Source organism: Pinus tabuliformis, chromosome 1_1, assembly GCF_031772625.1.
Source record: "Pinus tabuliformis cultivar Carrire ecotype Pingquan chromosome 1_1, CPIR1, whole genome shotgun sequence".
NCBI lineage: Eukaryota > Viridiplantae > Streptophyta > Pinopsida > Pinales > Pinaceae > Pinus > Pinus tabuliformis.
In genome coordinates this window covers 910559186-910578110 of record NC_142297.1, presented here as the reverse complement: position 1 = coordinate 910578110, position 18925 = coordinate 910559186, and positions in this window count along the sequence as shown.

The following is an 18925-nucleotide window of genomic DNA, read 5'->3' as shown; positions in this document are numbered from 1 at the left end:
ATTCCGTTAGGAGCATCAATCTTCTGACGAAAGGGTCTTGTCTCCATATTTCCCTCATGTCGTGTACCTACCGGTTCGCGTCTGATCATCAAAGTTCATCAAAGTCAATTTTATAGTCATTATGGATGGTCTTTTGGTCAGCCAAGAGTCATTTCAGTTATTAGGTCTAAGGTTTCGCAAACTTTGTCTGCAAAGTGTCCAATAATGCCAGCAGGTACATGAGGATGTCCCTATTCCAAAATTTTCATTATCAATAATGCTTGAGAATGATTCTTCTTCAAAACTCTGTTTTGAAGAAGAAATCGTCAAATTTATGGTTTGTAATAAATGCATAACTTTTAAAGTTTTTCAGTCATGAGGTACTTCAGGCACAGCCCTGGACATCCTTTTCTGAAATCACATGCCAATCATCCCTGCAAAATAGACAAAGAGATTCATCATCAGTTCAAAAAATCACAAGGAAACAAAAACAAAATTCTTTTGTAAAAGTGCCAAAGTTTTCAAACAGTGGGTTTTCTTCAAATCAAAAATCAAAGTTCATGCCATAAGAGATATGTTTGTGTTTCAATAATCCAATTACATGCCAAAGACATCAGTGAAACAAAGAAAAATCATGGAGGAAGCAAAAGTCAGTGTGAAAAGCCGAAATTGTGGTGAAGCTAGCTTGCACAGCGCATTGGGAGGTAGTCGTGGCACACTGCGAGGTCACGGCACATAGAGCCACCATTCACAATGTTAAATTGAATGTGCGTGGTGCATACAGCTTGCTCGGCGCACTGGGTTGTGCGTGTGGTGCACTGGGCCGACAAGCAAAAATTTCATCACTACTTCCAAAAATTTCAAACCAACTCAATTTTCCTCGCGCCAAGCAAGTTTGTAAGGCTGTGAATTTCTATTAGCTTGTGTTTGGTGTTGTTTGGATGGAAGAATATGAAAGTTGAAAAGTTGAAAACGTAAACCCTCTCATTTTGATAAAAACTGCCTCTTAGGGTTTGAATTCGAGTGTTAAAATTTGATGTTGGTGCCAAGTATTTCAAATCTCATTCCTTTCCTATGGTTCCTTTCCCCTTCACTGTCATATTATCATTTGTCAATCCCTTATTCTCTAACATCCCAAATCACTTATTCCTAAGTTCTATTATCCCTATTCCTAAACCCTACCATTCCCTATCACTCTCCTTCTCTCATTTCACTTATAAAATCCTCAAGTCCCCAAGCAGTCAAGTGACTATCCTCACACTTTAAATCTCACTTGACAAACTCCATCATTCTCACTACCCATTTTTTCCCACAGTCCCTCATTTGACTTTGACACATTTGGCAAAATAAAATAAAGCACCAAACTCTTCATTTTCACCTCACGCGACATAGATGAAGAAGGCATCGAGCAGGCGTGAAAAGACATGATCTTGGCCGAAGCTTCTTTGGCTGAACATGATACTCAATGATGGGCCTTCACTCCAAATTTCAGCAAATTTCGAGAAAATTTTGTCAATTTTGAATTTTTTGGCTTCAAAACAGATTTTCCCGCCCAACGCATAGCGCTACTTGGCGCGCGCTTATAATTGGGAGATCCTCTGGAAGAAAACTTTGCATTTCTGGAATTTTATGAAAATTTATGCATGCTCATGAATTGCCTAAGGATTTCATCAAGTTCTGGGTTTCCTAAAGGGTCAAAAACACACAAAAAATGACCTCTCTGCCACCTTTTGCACCCACAGGAAGCATTCTTGGGATATTGAAGCTTTGGAGGGGCAAATGACATCCAAATCTATAAATTCCACTTGGGTTGGAAAGTAGACAGCTAGGGCTTTCCAACGAGCTATCATTAGCTCAATTTGGACTTCGGGAAGGGCCTCACAATTAGCCTAAAATTTGTGCTACACATACAGATTTTGGGTGCAGCGCATAGAGAATTTTGGCCTATTTTTCACTCTTCAGCTCAGAATTTCGGCCAGTTTTGACTAGTTTTACTTTTTGATGTTACTCTTGATCTAACTTGATGTAATTTCATGACCATGATGTAATTTTGGCACATTTTTACTTGTCTTAGTAGATTCATTCACCAAAAGGTGAAATGTGAGTGAATGAATCAGTTTCCTAACATATAGAGGCAAGTTGTTTCATTGCCTATTTTTCAGTTCCTTGTTTAGATATGGTTGAAACAGCTCCTAGAATGATGAGCTCGACCCCTAGAGGCATGGGAAGGAGTTAGGCTTGTCTATATCATGTAATTTCTCAGTCATTTTCAGGGTTGGACACTTGGGATTGCTTGGCACTCCATTGTACATCTGATTTCTGCATTTTTGGCAAAGGAAAGACCTGGGTTTGCAACACTTTTTGGGATCCCTGTGGCTCTGTGTTTTGATGGTGTTCCTCTCTATGTAATTTGTGAGTTCATTGATATTTATGTGCATCATTTCCTTTTCTCTTTGCTTCTGAAATTAAACAAATGAGTGATAAAGGTAGAATTCATTAGCTTGCTGTGCTCTGCCTGTTAGTTTTGTTTAATTTTCAATGTTTTCTTCAGTTTGAAGAGGATTCTTGGTTCCCTCTTGCCCTCTTCAGCTTCTCACCAGTTTGAAACCTCCACCTTTACATATTAAAGAATCAAAACAATTGCCTTTCTTGCCCCAATCAGAACTCTGCAAAACTGGCCTTCATCCCCGGACCCAAATTTTCCTTTCCCTTGATTCCAACAAAACTCCCAAAAAATCAAATCAAATCCTTGCACTTCATACCTAGCCTAACATTAGAATATATTTTAGTCATCTCAAGCCCCATAGATCATCATTTGCTAATATTAACTCGGAGAGAGCCCTCTCCTGTCCTCATAGGGCTAGCTACCAGGCTGAGCGTGGTTTGATGTTGGTCCTGGATCCTACCTTTTCAGCCTGAGGTAAATCTAGGCACTAACATAGTGGCGACCATACTGGGGAAGAAATTATTTGTTTGTTAGTGTTCTTCGTTTCATAAACTACAGACGGAGCCTGAAGTTATGCCAGGTAGCCTTTGAAATGCTCTTGCTTTGCATTAGCGAAAGTAGATAAACGCTGCTTCAGTCAATCTCTGGTCTAGTCTTATAAACGAAAACATCTGACTTGCAAATTTCCTCAGTAACATGTATCAAGTTCAGATCTGATTGTTGATGGTGGACAACGATCAGACATAGCAAGGCTGAAATCATTCACCTGGTGACTCCAGTGTCGAAGAATCCCAAGGTTCAGAATTTTTATGGCGACTCTACTCTTCAAGAATCAGTAGCCTGAAGAATTTCTTGGTCAATTCATTGTTATCAAAATGGATTTGCTTGCTCGACGGTATGCTCCCATGAGCCGAGATCACATTCCAGGTTTTCCAAATAAAATTCCAAAGGTAAATTGGCAAAGGAATTTGCCTATGTTTAAAGATGATAATAGGAATGATGCTGCTTTACATCTGGTTAGATTTCACATACACATTCACAAGTTGAAGGTTGATTTTCTTGAAGATTGCTTGATGAAGATATTCATGGCTACTCTGGAAGGTGAAGCTCGATCTTGGTATGAAAGTTTGTCGCCTGCTTGTATTTACTATTTGTAGGATTTTCATACCATTTTCTTTGAAAGGTATAAAGAATCTTATCCATCATTAAATCTAGTTCAGAACTGTTGCAAACATGCTTATAGTTTTATTGAAAATCTTGAGAAAGTTTATGAAGATGATGACTTCATGGATGATGAGATCATGGAAGCCCTGTATGAAAATCCATTTCAGCAGCATAAAGAGGATATTTATCAAGATGCACAGGAAAATTTGCAGCAGGATCAAGATCTTAGCACAAGGGAAAATGATGAAGGAGAAGGTTTTATTTCAGATTTGTCCATAGAAGAAGACAACATGCAGGAAAGTCAAGTTTCAATCTTAGAATGTGATAAAGTCAAGTCGGTTATTTCAGATCTAGATTCAGATCGTGATGATCAAGAGTACCTTGGTCTGAATCCCATGAAGGAGAGCTCTGCTGTTGAGATCATCTGGAATGAAGAAGATAGAGTTATTGACCCAAGTGTTCTCATTTCATTAGAACCAAGCCTTCATGAGGAGGTAATCCAGTCATTTGATGAAAAACAAGATGAAACCTTTGTTCAAGTAAGTGAAAAATCTTCTTTTGATAACTCAATGGTAAATGATAATTTGGATAATTTAATTGCCATGTCATATGAAGATGATCAACAATGTTCCCAACTTTCAAAAGATCAGGACTGTCATTCAGATTTTTCATGTTTTGAAATGTTATTTCAAGAAGACAAAAATCACCTGAGAAAAACAAAACAAAAATCATTATCTCCTCTGTCTGAAGATGAGATAGATCAACTCTTGAAAGGTTAGGTTATAACCAAAGCTAATGTAGGTCTGCAGTGTACACATGGTCAAGACGGTGTTGTTGAAACTTCTTCTTCTTTTGAAAATGACGACAGTCTTGACATTAGCCTTATAGATCATCAAATAGATAATATTCTCTTTCATGAAAATGATAAGGCTGTCATGTTTGATAGTCTTGAAGATTGTTTTCTGTTTAAGAAAGACCTAGACCATGAAATTGAGGAATCTGAGTCTGAGAGACATAGTAAGATAGAATTCAAGTTAGTTACTATCAATCAGCAACCCATTGTTCTTTCAGATCGGAATAAAGGGAGTACTTGTATTTTTGCTGCTGGATCTCAAGCCAAACTAGTGCTTCAGGAATTTCAAGATCCTTTCGGAATTCTTTTGCAAGCATTAGAGAAGATAAATGTTGCCTAGTTCATTATCATAAGCCTTGGTTTCAGTGGTTATTGTGATTTGCCTACATGTACATCGTTCTGCCTGCTAGGGGAAAGTGAGAGCAGAATTTCATTGAGTAGCCATTTTTTGGATTGGTTACATTAGAAGGCTCACTACACATGATTGTACATATTTCATCAGTAGGAAGGTGGTTGTCATCATGATTTGAAGCTCTCAAATCTCGATGGCCTACCGCCATTTAAAATCTTTGTAAGTGCTTGTTTCAGTTAAGTAAGTCTTGAGTCATGTTTTTCAGTAATTTTGGTTTCAAAATTGACTCGGTTTGAGTCAAGTTTCAGTTAATAAATGAGTCAAAATTCTTGTGTCAGTTTGTCAAGTTATTGACTCCATAGCCCAATGGACGAAGGCACTATCTATCTCTCCCAGAGATCTATAGTTCTTGGCACCTCCAAGGAGCTACCATCCCCATTGGAGCCAATGTTAGAGTCAGTCTGTTCAGCCCTCCATCAGAGATCAAAACCTCTTTTGTTGCATTTCATTTTAGGTGTCTCATTCAATCCCATCAGCTGCATTTCATTAGGAGCATCAATCTTTTTATGGAAGGGTCTTGTCTCCATACTTCCCTCATGTCGTGTACCTACTGGTTCGTGTTTGATCATCAAACTTCATCAAAGTCAATTTTATAGTCATTATGGATGGTCTTTTGGTTAGCCAAGAGTCATTTCAGTCATTAGGTCTAGGGTTTCGCAAACTTTGTCTGCAAAGTGTCCAATAATGCCAGCAGGCACATGAGGATGTCCCTAATAAGTTTTCATTCCAAAATTTTCATTATCAATAATGCTTTAGGATGATTCTTCTTCAAAACTCTGTTTTGAAGAAGAAATCGTCAAACTTATGGTTTGTAATAAATGCGTAATTTTTAAATCTTTTTAGTCATGAGGTACTTCAAGTGAAACCCTGGTCATCCTTTGTTGAAATCACATGCCAATCATCCCTGCAGAACAGACAAAGAGATTCATCATTAGTTCAAAAAATCACAAGGAAACAAAAACAAAACTCTTTTGTAAAAGTACCAAAGTTTTCAAACGGTGGGTTTTCTTCAAATCAAAAATCAAAGTTCATGCCATAAGAGATATGTTTGTGTTTCAATAATCCAATTACATGCCAAAGACATCAGTGAAACAAAGAAAAATCATGGAGGAAGCAAAAGTCAGTGTGAAAAGCCGAAACTGTGGTGAAGCCAGCCTGCGCGGCGCATTGGGAGGTAGTCGTGGCACACTGGGAGGTCGCAGCGCATAGAGCCACCGTTCACAGTGTTAAATTGAATGTGCGTGGCGCATACAGCCTGTGTGGTGCATTGGGTTGTGCGCACGGCGCACAGGGCCGACAAGCAAAAATTTCATCACTGCTTCCAAAAATTTCAAACCAACTCAGTTTTCCTCATGCCAAGTAAGTTTGTAAGGCTGTGAATTGCTATTAGCTTGTCTTTTGGTGTTGTTTCGAGGGAAGAATATGAAAGTTTAAAAGTTGAAAACATAAACCCTCTCATTTTGATAAAAACTGCCTCTTAGGGTTTGAATTTGAGTGTTAAAATTTGACATTGGTGCCAAGTATTTCAAATCTCATTCCTTTCCTATGGTTCCTTTCCCCTTCACTGTCATATTATCATTTGTCAATCCCTTATTCCCTAACATCCCAAATCACTTATTCCTAAGTTCTATTATCCCTATTCCTAAACCCTACCATTCCCTATCACTCTCCTTCTCTCATTTCACTTATAAAATCCTCAAGTCCCCAAGCAGTCAAGTGACTATCTTCACACTTTAAATCTCACTTGAAAAACTCCATCATTCTCATTGCCCATTTTTTCCCACAATCCCTCATTTGACTTTGACACATTTGGAAAAATAAAATAAAGCACCAAACTCTTCATTTTCACCTCAGGCGACATAGATGAAGAAGGCATCGAGGAGGTGTGAAAAGACATGATATTGGCCGAAGCTTCTTTGGCTGAGCATGATACTCAATGATGGGCCTTTAGTCCAAATTTTAGCAAATTTGGAGAAAATTTTGTCAATTTTGAATTTTTTGGCTTCAAAACAGATTTTCCCGCCCAACGCGTAGCGACACTTGGCGCGTGCTTATAATTGGGAGATCCTCTGGAAGAAAACTTTGCATTTCTAGATTTGTTATGAAAATTTATGCATGCTCATGAATTACCTAAGGATTTCATCAAGTTCTGCGTTGCCTAAAGGGTCAAAAAAACACAAAAAATGACCTCTCTGCCACCTTTTGCACCCACAAGAAGCAGTCTTGGGCAATTGAAGTTTTGGAGGGGAAAATGACATCCAAATCCAGAAATTACACTTGGGTTGGAAATTAGACAGCCAGGGCTTTCCAACAAGCTATCATGAGCTCAATTTGGTCTTCGGGAAGGACCTCAAAATCAGCCTCAAAGTTGTGCTACGCATACAGATTTTGGGCGCAGTGCATAGAGAACTTTGGCCTATTTTTCACTCTTCGGCTCAGAATTTCAGCTAGTTTTGACTAGTTTTACTTTTTGATGTTACTTTTGATCTAACTTGATGTAATTTCATGACCATGATGTAATTTTGGCACATTTTTACTTGTCTTAGTAGATTCATTCACCAAAAGGTGAAATGTGAGAGAATGAATCAGTTTCCTAACATATAGAGGCAAGTTGTTTCATTGCCTATTTTTGAGTTCCTTGTTTAGATATGGTTGAAACAGCTCCTAGAATGATGAGCTCGACCCCTAGAGGCATGGGAAGGAGTTAGGCTTGTCTATATCATGTAATTTCTCAGTCATTTTCACTGTTGGACACTTGGGATTACTTGGCACTCCATTATACATCTGACTTCTGCATTTTTGGCAAAGGAAAGACCTGGGTTTGCAACACTTTTTGGGATCCCTGTGGCTCTGTGTTTTGATGGTGTTTTTGAGTTCACTGATATTTATGTGCATCATTTCCTTTTCTCTTTGCTTCTGAAATTAAACAAATGAGTGATAAAGGTAGAATTCATTATCTTGCTATGCTTTGCCTGTTAGTTTTGTTTAATTTTCAATGTTTTCTTCAGTTTGAAGAGGATTCTTGGTTCCCTCTTTCCCTCTTCAGCTTCTCACCAGTCTGAAACCTCCACCTTTATAGATTAAAGAATCAAAGCAATTGCCTTTCTTGCCCCAATCAGAACTCTGCAAAATTGGCCTTCATCCCTGGACCCAAATTTGCCTTTCCCTTGATTCCAACAAAACTCCCAAAAAAATCAAATCAAATCCTTGCACTTCATACCTAGCCTAACATTAGAAGATATTTCAGTCATCTCAAGCCCCATAGATCATCATTTGCTGAGATTGACTCAGAGAGAGCCCTCTCCTGTCCTCGTAGGGCTAGCTACGAGGCTGAGCATGGTTTGATGTTGGTCCTGGATCCTACCTTTTCAGCCTGAGGTAAATCTAGCCGCTAACAACATGTATTTGCCTATTGATGGGGTATTTTGATATGAGATAGAGACTAATGCATAAATGGTGGAAATGTCAAAAGGTTTATGTATAAAATTGTGAAAAATAGCTTTGCCTTCATGGGAATATCGTGTGCAGTTGAGAAAGTATTAAATAGTTCTAATGTGTTAGGTGGATAGAAGGCCTTATACATCTATATATCCTAACGATTTTAGTGGGGAGAATTTCTCATACACCTATTCAATCCTATTCAATTGAATGGTTATAATCCAAGTAATTGAAATAACAATATTTTATGTGTCTACAACTTACTAGGAGTTTTCAATTGCGACATTGACCATAACAATTTAGAAGAAATGATGACACAAATTGCTAGTTACAAAAAATATATAGAAACAAAGATTCTATATGAAATATTAAAATATTAAGTGAATGAATGGTAAATATATAAACTATATGTAATCCATATAACACTAAACTACTTAAAATATCAATTAAACATTTAAATTTAAAAATAATTCAATTATTAATTTCAAAAAATTTACATTTTAACATTGTTATCAAATTTTTTTATTATGCCAATAGGCATGTCTATTTTGGAATAGGGTTTCCAAAATTTTAATTTAATTATTGATAATTACTAGTGAAATCATATAAATTAAATGGTTGGTAAATGGTGGTAGTGTTAATAAAAGGAAAATAAAGAAAAAAAGCTAAATACAAATAAAACAAGTTAACTCATAGAAATTACTCTATTGGAGATAGAATTTGCATGGAAAACCCATTTGGGAAAAAATAAGAGGAAAGGATTAGAGATTTTATTAAAATAAAAATAGATCCATTACATTCACTCGCTTCTCACTCACAACCCAATTTTATATCCTTAAAGATAATCTTTATTACAATACCATGGGTTATGAATACCATGTGTGCAAATAACTCAGTTTACTCCTTCTGTAATATTTCAAAAGCATGAAGGAGTCAAAATATTTTATATTTTATTTTACTTTCATTTGGACTCACACCTAACAATCTCCCCCTTGAGACCTAATATAAGCTCGAGTGAATATTTTTAACATTATTTCTCTCTCCTTTCTACTAATCCTTTCCCAATATGCCTTTCACCATCTTTGCATTATTCCAACCAAGGTTCTATAAAGCTCTCGCTTATCCATTTGCAAAATATTTGTTAACATATTAGTGGATTGTATTCACTATGTATTTTCACCAATTGTAGTAACCCATCATCTAACACTTGAAAAATACAATGACATCGAACACCAATGTGCTTTGTCTTAGAATGACATGATATTTTTTTGCTAAATGAATGATTATTTTACTATCACAATGCAACACATATTTTTCTTGTTTTATTCCTAGCTCCTCTTAAGAATAATCACATCCTCAACCTCTCTTTGCAATCTTATATGGAAATTATGTATTCTTCCTTTGTTGTGTAGAGGGCTACTAATTTTTGTAGTCTAGACATCTAAGCCACTGTTGCACCTGCAAAATTAGGTAAATAACCAATGATGGAATTTATAGAATCCACATTTCAAACCATATTTTCATATGTATAACCTTCAAGAAAAAAAATTACTATTACCAAAACATAAACAATAATTACTAGTACCCTTGAGATATCTCAAAATCCACTTTACATCTTGCCAATGTTGTTTCGTTGGATTTGCAAGGAACCCACTCATTACTCCCACTGAATGTGAAATATCTGGATGGTTACATAACATGGCATACATAAAGATACCAATTGTTGAAGCATAAAGGTTTTTACTAATTTCCTCCTTGTTGTCACCATAAGGGAAGAAATCAACACTATGTTTGAAGTGTGATGCTAAGGTTGTACCAACTAGTTTGACATCATTCATAATGAACCTGTCTAACACCTTCTCAATATATTTTTGTTATGACAACTAGAACTATTTGTTCTTTTTGTCACATATGATCCTCATGAACAATATTTATTATGTTGGATGTAAATCCTTCATTGCAAATGGACTTCCAAATATTTCTTTGACCTATTGATCATGTTCTTATCATGTCCAACAATTACCATATCATCCACATACAAGATTAGTATAATATACTTTTCTTGGTAATACCTCTTGATGTAGACACAATGATCAACCTCTAGTATTTTTAAGCCATGCTCCAACTTAAATGAATCAAATTTCTATTACCATTGGCGAGGTTCATGTTTCATCCCATAAAGGCTCTTCTTCAACCTACAAAAAATGTTCTCGTTGCCTTTTATCTGGAATCCTTCCAACTACTCCATATACATTTCCTCCTTCAATTCTCCATGAAGAAAATCTATATTCACATATAATTGTTCACATTCCAAGTCTAAAGTAGCAACAATACCAAGGGTAACTCATATTAATGACATTTTAACAGTGGGTGAAAATTTTCTATAAAGTCAATACCTTGTTTTTGGAAAATTCATTCACCATTAACCTTGATTTGGATATTTCCTTATCCTCTTCACCCTCACGTTTAAGCATGTATACCCATTTGTTGTGTAGGGAACTAATTCCTTTTGGAATAATTACTTACTCCCAAGTTTTGTTTTCCAACAGAAACTCCATTTCTTACTCCATTGCTTTATTCCACTTTTTTCTAGTTTCCATTTCACAGGCTTCCTAAAAAAATTAGGTTCACCTTCATCAGTTATAAAAATATAATTTGAGGGTGTATAAATTGGGCTTATGAGGACTAGTTGACTTGTGAACCAATTATGGTGGTGTGATTTTCACTTGAATATATTTTAATGGCTATGGAAAGTTTTATTATTTGTAGGTTTTAACCCCGTACAGAAATTACCCGCATACGAATTCTAAAAACCGAAAATAAACAATGGTGAGACCATAACACATAAAAAAAATATACACAACGATTTTCCCCTGGATCCAAAAACTGGGACTACCAGATTGATTTTTCATTATGTTCCTTTCAATGTTATAATACATATATATACATGTTGAAGCATCCATAAACCCTGGATTAGAACATAACCATAGTTCCCTTCACCGGATCTACAAAATAACATGGATCGAAAACCATCGCGCCCAAAACCATGTGTGAAAACCATGCACAAAATGATAGGTAGGTTCGCCCACCTAATATAGGGTCCAAAAAAAAAAAATCTCGAGGCACTGCCCCTGACCCCATAGAGGGGGGCTAGCACTGCCCTCAAACCCCTTGTGACCCCCCCATTGTGCATCGACACAATGAAGGGGGGGCTCTACCCCCCCTCTAAGCCCCCACTTCAACTACTAGGGCTAGACATGGAAAGAATATAACACAACCCAACAATCTTGTTGTTGTCCATCATTTTCCACTTGTTTTCCATATAGTTCTTGAATTATCTTGCCATATTATTCTAATAATGGGATATTTTCTTGTTGTTTTATAAACATTTCAACAATTTTATTAACCTCCATATCACTTTTATGCCTTTTATACATATCTAAATCGTTAAATATTACATCCCCGCTTCTAACAATTTTGTGCTGAATTGGATCCCATAAATGGTAACCAAAGTCACCAACCATATATCCCATAAAAACATATTTCATTGGTTTATCATCTAATTTAGTTCTAAGAATTTTGGGAATACGCATAAATGCTTCACATTCAAGAGTTTTCAAGTGAAAATAATTTACCTTCTTACTAGTCCAAACTTCTTCAAGAATACCATTGTTTAGTGTTGTAGAAGGTAAGTGATTGATGAGGTAACAATTTGTTCTTATTTTCTACCCAGAAATTCTTTTCCAATCCATAATTTGCAACATACTCAACTTCTCCATGATAGTGTTATTCATCCTTTCTACAATACCATTATGTCGGGGGCGGTACCAAGGACAACCTTGTCATGCTTAATGCCAAACCTGTTACAATAATTCTTGAATGCATTGGAGAAATACCCTCCACCATTTTATATCCTCAAATAATTGAGAAATTTGTTATTCTATCTTAGATAACTCATCTTTTATTTCCATTGGATACGCCCAACTCTTCCTGGATGTATCATTTATGAATGTGACAAAATATGAGGGTCTTCCTAAGAATTAACCTTCACTAGCCAAATCACATAAGAGTGTATTAATTCTCCTAAATTTATTTTTCTTTCATGACCACCTCTCTGAAAAGAAACTCTTCATTGTCTACCATAAATACAATTCTCACAAAGATCAAGTTCATAATATTTCAAACCTAGAAGTATATTTTTACCAATAAGAATTTTTAGGTCGTTTTCACTCATGTGGCCCAAGCGATTATACCATAACTCCACTGAGTTTCCTTATTTTGAAACAAAAAATGAATCTAATACCTTTGGTGTTTCCCTCATTGTATACAAGGTTCCTATCTTGAATCCTCTAGCCATGACCAATGACCCTTTACTAATTTTCCAACCACATTTCCCAAGAATGTGGAGCAATATTCATCATCAAATCGTCCCATAAAGATCAAGCTCATGCACATATTTGGGACATGCCTAACTTGTTTCAGCAAGATGCCATGTCCATCCTTTGTCTTTATTCAAACATCTCCCATTCAAAGAATATTATAAAAATTATTATTTCCTAAATTTACTCTACCTTGTTCACTTGCTTCATATGTAATAAAATTATTTTGCATGGGGTCACATGGTGAGATGAACTAGAGTGGAGTAACCAATCAATGCTACTACTATAAGTATGTAAATAGTCTTCTTCTACTAAAATAATAGATTATTTGACTTTCTAACATGGCCTACAAATAACACCACTTGGCCTGTAGTTCAGCAATAAATCGACCTACCAAATGAGATGGTAATTTGGTATGGAAGTGATAAAGAATTTGGCTAAATTTGATTTTCTATTGATGATAAATGTGGATAATAATCCCTAGTTAATTTTATCCTACAAACAAGAATGTCGACTATTAATAAATAATAGTATGTGACCCCCTCTAGTGGTTGATCTCATCCTTTTAATAAATTTGTGGCCCCACTAGCAATCATGTCAAAATAGGAGTAGTTGTAAGATTACAAGTCCTTTAGATGAATATCAATGAATAAATTGATCAATTAAGCCCCGATGAGAAGCTTGAATGACTCCTCCTAATCCATAGTTCCTGCTAATTAAGTGCCAATGAGGAATCTAATTAATCCCTCCAAACGAATAGCTAGGGTGTATCGTGCAACACCAAAACTACTTTTGATCCGTAGGGAATATAGTTTCACCGTCGAAGAATGTCCACACTTAGGGTTACAAACCCTCACACATCGTTCAATGAGCCCACAAAATCAATTCATCAAATATCCAATTACATGAACAAATGATCCTTCTCTTTTATTTTGTTGAGATGGATATCTAAATACTATGGGTCATCCAAATCCATGGGTCCTTTTTCCTCTTTTAATAAAGTGACATTTTATAATATAATTTTTTTAACCCACTCTTTTAATTAATTCATTCCCCATAGATTTCACAATTTATTTCAATCCATAGCCTATGGGAATGGCTAGGCTACTAAGATGGTATCTGCTGCCCATGTATGGAAAAAGAGACATTACACCTTGTAAGGGATATTTAGAAACTTCCTTCTCCTTCTTATCCTAGGAAGAAGATTTGGCTTCATTTTTAGTAGACTCATTAGAAGTACTTGTTTTCTAACTTGATGTATTTGATGATGTATCAATATCATCACTAGAAATTTGAGACTTATCACGATCAGGTCTCTTCCTTGAATAAATTTTACCAACATTACTTGATACATGTCCTTGTTTCATGATTTTCTTAATTCAATGTGTAGCAAAGCAACATTAGATTTAATAATATTTTCATTACCTCCTTTGTAACTCTGAGGTTCCATTTTAAAACTTCTCATAGTCTCTATGATGTCTAGAGGATTGTCTACATTTCCTATTTCATGAGTCTCAGATTCATGCTTTCCTCTTTCATAGATTCTCATTTTCATCGTATTGAGGAGAATATCCCATTATTTTTATCTCTCTTTCTCGCTCTATTTGTGAGGAAAAGGTAACTTAAGGTGTTATATTTATCTTCAAACAAAATTTTAGCATTGATGTCTTTATCATTTTTACTTTGAGCCCATACAACCCTAAGTGTTGTAACCTTGCTCTTAATATTGATTTGTAACACTCCCATTTTATTAAAAATTAAAAATTATAGATACCCAAAGTTTAGATAAGGAACCACACTATATAGATCTACATTCAATATTTCTTAACTAAGTAATATTTTCTCTATTTCAGACTCAAACATTTATACTATTTTAAGGAAATAGGAATTCAAATTCCCTCCTATATAATGAATCTCATGAAAATTTGTATACTTTGATGAAGGGCATTAGATTGACCAGTTCAGGTGAATGAAGCTAACTAAAAATAGGAACAACAACAACTTGAAGATATCTGTGTGCACAACAATATCACTAAGAAGACTACAAAGGATCCATTAAAATATGGTTGATTTAATGGATATATATCCATTGAGTTTTTGGGAAAGAAATTATGTATGTGAAGACTGAATGTAAGTGAGTTGTAAATATAAATCTCACTTTAATTTATTCTTAGGTTAAGCACATTTTCCTTTATATTCGGGAATCAAAACACCAAGTGTTATCACCCAGTAATTTCCTAAGCTTAAAGAAGGAGATCACCGGGGTAACCACTAACCTCTTTTGAAGATCAGGACCTAGCCTTCCTGATGCTTAGAGAGGGCTCTCTCTATATGATTTAGCTTTGTTTGCTGGGATATTAGGCTAGTTCGTAAGGTTCAGGGGGTTTTTGATTTGTATTGAAGATTGGGTGGTGGGGTTCTTTAAATAGATGGATAGAATGATGTCTCTAGACCATTGGGCATATGGAGTCAAAAGAAGGGCAACAAAACTGGATCAACTCACTAAAGGGAATGTTCAAAGGGCAAGATAGTAGAGTAGAGTGCAGGTCTTTAGGCCAGAGGGATGGAAAAGGTTTTAACCAGGGTGAGAGAGCAATTAAAAATTCTCAGATTAGGATTGAAACGAGGAACAGGGGGGTAATTGGAAACAAAGGGAAATTAAGAATCCTTTGCTATATATTTAAAGAAACAACCGAAACTAAGGAGCAACTAAGAATTCCTTAACTTAGATTATCTGTAGAAAACATATATTTTACTAACTGTTATAATAGAGTGTAATTAAACAAATTTTGATACAGTATTTCAATATGGCATCCAGATTTAGATCAATAGTATGAAAAACTTTTATGAGATAACAACAATGTGAGAAATTACTTGTCTACACTTCGCTCTACACATGAATCCTTTGAAATATCTGCTTTTTATTCATCAATCCAGCTTATTGGCTCAGTCAATGCTCCAATGGCTTTACAGTCTTTCGATCAAGAAGTCTATAGAAATGTCTAACAATCCACCCTACATACTTCAAATTGTGAAGTATTTATACTAAGGTGTTATTAAAAATATATCAAACTAACTTGAGATTTAATCTAGGAAATATAAAATATCTTCTCGCAGGAAGATAGAGGCAGCTAATGAACTACTTTCATTCTGTCCCTTTTATTGTGGTATTGCTGGCTGTTATGGTTTGTTTTAGCTCTTTATGCTCTTTATGTTTGAATTATCACGGTGGAGGCTTGATTCACTTCTCCCTTTCATCTGATACTCTCTGTCACTGATACTGTTTCACTCTGAGACCTGTTTTTATCCTTTCTGTGTCTTTCCTTTTACTGTTACAATTTAACGTTTTACTGTGTGTTTCAACAGTAAATTCTTTTATTTTTATGTGGATCAGCATCGGGAAGTGGGCTTTGATTAAGTCTTAGAATGTTTTATTTGTTTATCTTCTAACTGCATCTATAGTCTGGTTACTCTGTTTTAACTGTCACTGCTGTGTATCACTGTTTTCTTCTCGGCTCTATGTGTTATTGTCTTCATCTTCTGTTCCTTGTATACTTGGTTGTCTTCTTCTAAATATTGGTTTTTAACAGGTTTTTGGGTTGATTCTTGGAGTAAACAAGTTCTGCGACAAGTATCAGAACTGTTTATCGAAGCTCTAGCTTCATCTGATTCTCTGTAAAATCCAACAATAATTAAGAAAGCTTCGGTCTGCATGGAAGGTGATTGATGGCTTTATTTGCATCGGGATGCCTGGAAAGGTCTTGGGGTAGTGTTCTAGACATAAATTGAGGTGAAATCGCATCACAAAGGTGTAGGGTGGCGATGAGGGTTTTATGGGTTTACACTGTAAAACTGGCAAAAGGCAAGAAAACATGGGTTTTTGGGGTCTAAAATTTTAACGGGCTAATTTTCAAAAATGGTGGGAATTTCATATTTTTTGGAGGATGGGCGCATTATCGAAATGACGGGGAAGTGGTATTAAGAGTCATCGCACCACTTTTGTGGCATGGGCGGTTTTGAGGAGGGGTCACCCGATCTACGTCGGAGTTTGACACGTAGCCATTGGGGGTTAGGGAAAACTGCCTTATCAAGTGGGTAAAGGTAGTCCATTGGGTGCAGCCGAAATAGATTTGGGCCATTGGATCTAAGCAATTGTGATCTGACAGCAGTCAGGTGGAAAAGCTGCGTGGAGGAAATGAACGAGAGTTGAGGGGGGCCCCAGGGGTTTTAATTGCAGCGGTTTGGGATTAGTTTAGGAATAAATTATTGGTTAAGCGATCGGGCAGGGATCAGTTGCGGGATTAGAGAGTCATGAGAGGTTAATGTCAGGATTAACTTAGGCTCGCCAGGATTAGGTAAACTAAGTAATGTTATATCGGGATATGGGTGATTTATATAGTTTTTATTTAAAAATGGGTGATGGGGTATTTTATTAAGGATTTAATTATTATAGGGGAAAAGGTCTATAATGGGATTTATATAATAATGTTAATAATTAATATGAAACGAGCGGAGTGAGGTTTTTTCCCAAGTCAAAAGGGTAAAAAGGCATGTGATTGCGCATTTAGCTTCATATTTTGATAAAATCTTTTTGTGGGTATTTTGTGGGGAAAGGGATTTACATGGGGGGGTATTACTTTTCCTAGGTAAAAAGTGTTTTAACCTTAGGAAAATGGGTTTTCTTAGAGTGATGAGGGGAAATGGATTTTATGAAGGGGGGATGTGTTTATGAAGGGGATTCTAGTACTTGAGTCCCAAGTCATCAAGCCGAGGGTCTAGTCCCTCCAAAAGTCAGAGAAATGCTCTAAGCCTCTTTGACTTGTAGGGTTAAAAGTACTTAGAACGTATTTGTAGATAGGAAATTATTAAGTAAAGGGGAAAAGAGAATGAGGGGGAGTTAACCATATGAACTTGTAAATCTTTGTCTTTGCCTTCATAGTCAACCATATATGTTGAAAGATGTATCTAAGCATGATGCATGTTGTTTGGTCCAAGTAACTTTGTAATTCAACAACCTTTCTTCTACTTACCCATTTCTTACCTCTAACATGTTTTATTCATTTCTTTGGGTGCATTTAGGCAAGCAAATCCTTATTCGTCTATTTTTCTTTCATAAATAAAACTATCTATTTCCAACCATATATCATCCAAGGGCTCAGATTAAGCTTATGAGCTCCTTTTATTTTTATCTACCTAGCTATGATCTACCAAGATTAAACTATTTGGTCAGATTTTATTCTCTAATCTATAAACATAAAATTCAAATCATATAATAACCAAGATTAAATTGTTTGATTACCATGGACTGTGGCATGAATAACAAGTTGCACACAATCATTATTATGCATAAAAGTAAATAGTAGTGGCATTTTTATTTGCACACTTTCATGGTCCTTTTGTTTTTGGGCTTCATATATTTTCATCTTTTTGACCTTCTCTTATTTCTCTTTGCCCTTTGATTTATCTTTTAGGACATACCCTCTTTACATCTTTTACTTTTTTTATAATATGGAAAACATTTGCAGAAAGCAAAAGTATGTACAATATTACAAGGCTTAACCTTAGTCATTCAAAATTATGACTCTTATTGGTATAGGAACCTAACACCAAGGAAAATGTTCCTCCAATGGGGTGGGGTTTTTGACATCCCCTGTGGGTTAATTACCCTTGTAAAATTTCCTTGTAAGGATGTAACCATAAATTACAAATGGTTGAGTGAAAGGGACAACAATTATGTAGCCTGAGGAGGGAGATTGCTTGAGAATTTGGTTATCTTAAATATCAATCATGGGAAGACTAATCGGTTTCATTGGGTTGGATTATGCCATCAATAGGGTGATGGGAAAGAGGACAAGGGTCATGCTTCATTGGAGAAAAATGTAAGGAGGAGAGGATAGAAAAACTAAATGGTGACGTCAGTGCTATTTAAACTTTAAGCCAAGAGCACGTAAGAAAAGATTTGGAAGTTGGATTGAAATTAACAAACAAGAAATATGGAGATCATGGTAGAGACTAGGCATGACCCCACATGATATGAAGGTTTTTCATAGACTATCAGAAGCACGATGTTGGATACAGATTGTGGATAGATAGAGTGGTCGCATTGTCCACATATTGGTCCATGTAGACCATGAGGGGAGATAGAACATTGGTCAGTGGAAATAGAAGGAAGTGGAAGCTGAGAGGCCCTTGGAGGGGTGGGATTTTCCTTTGTGATTGAATCACTCATTTAGATAATAAATAAATAAATAAAG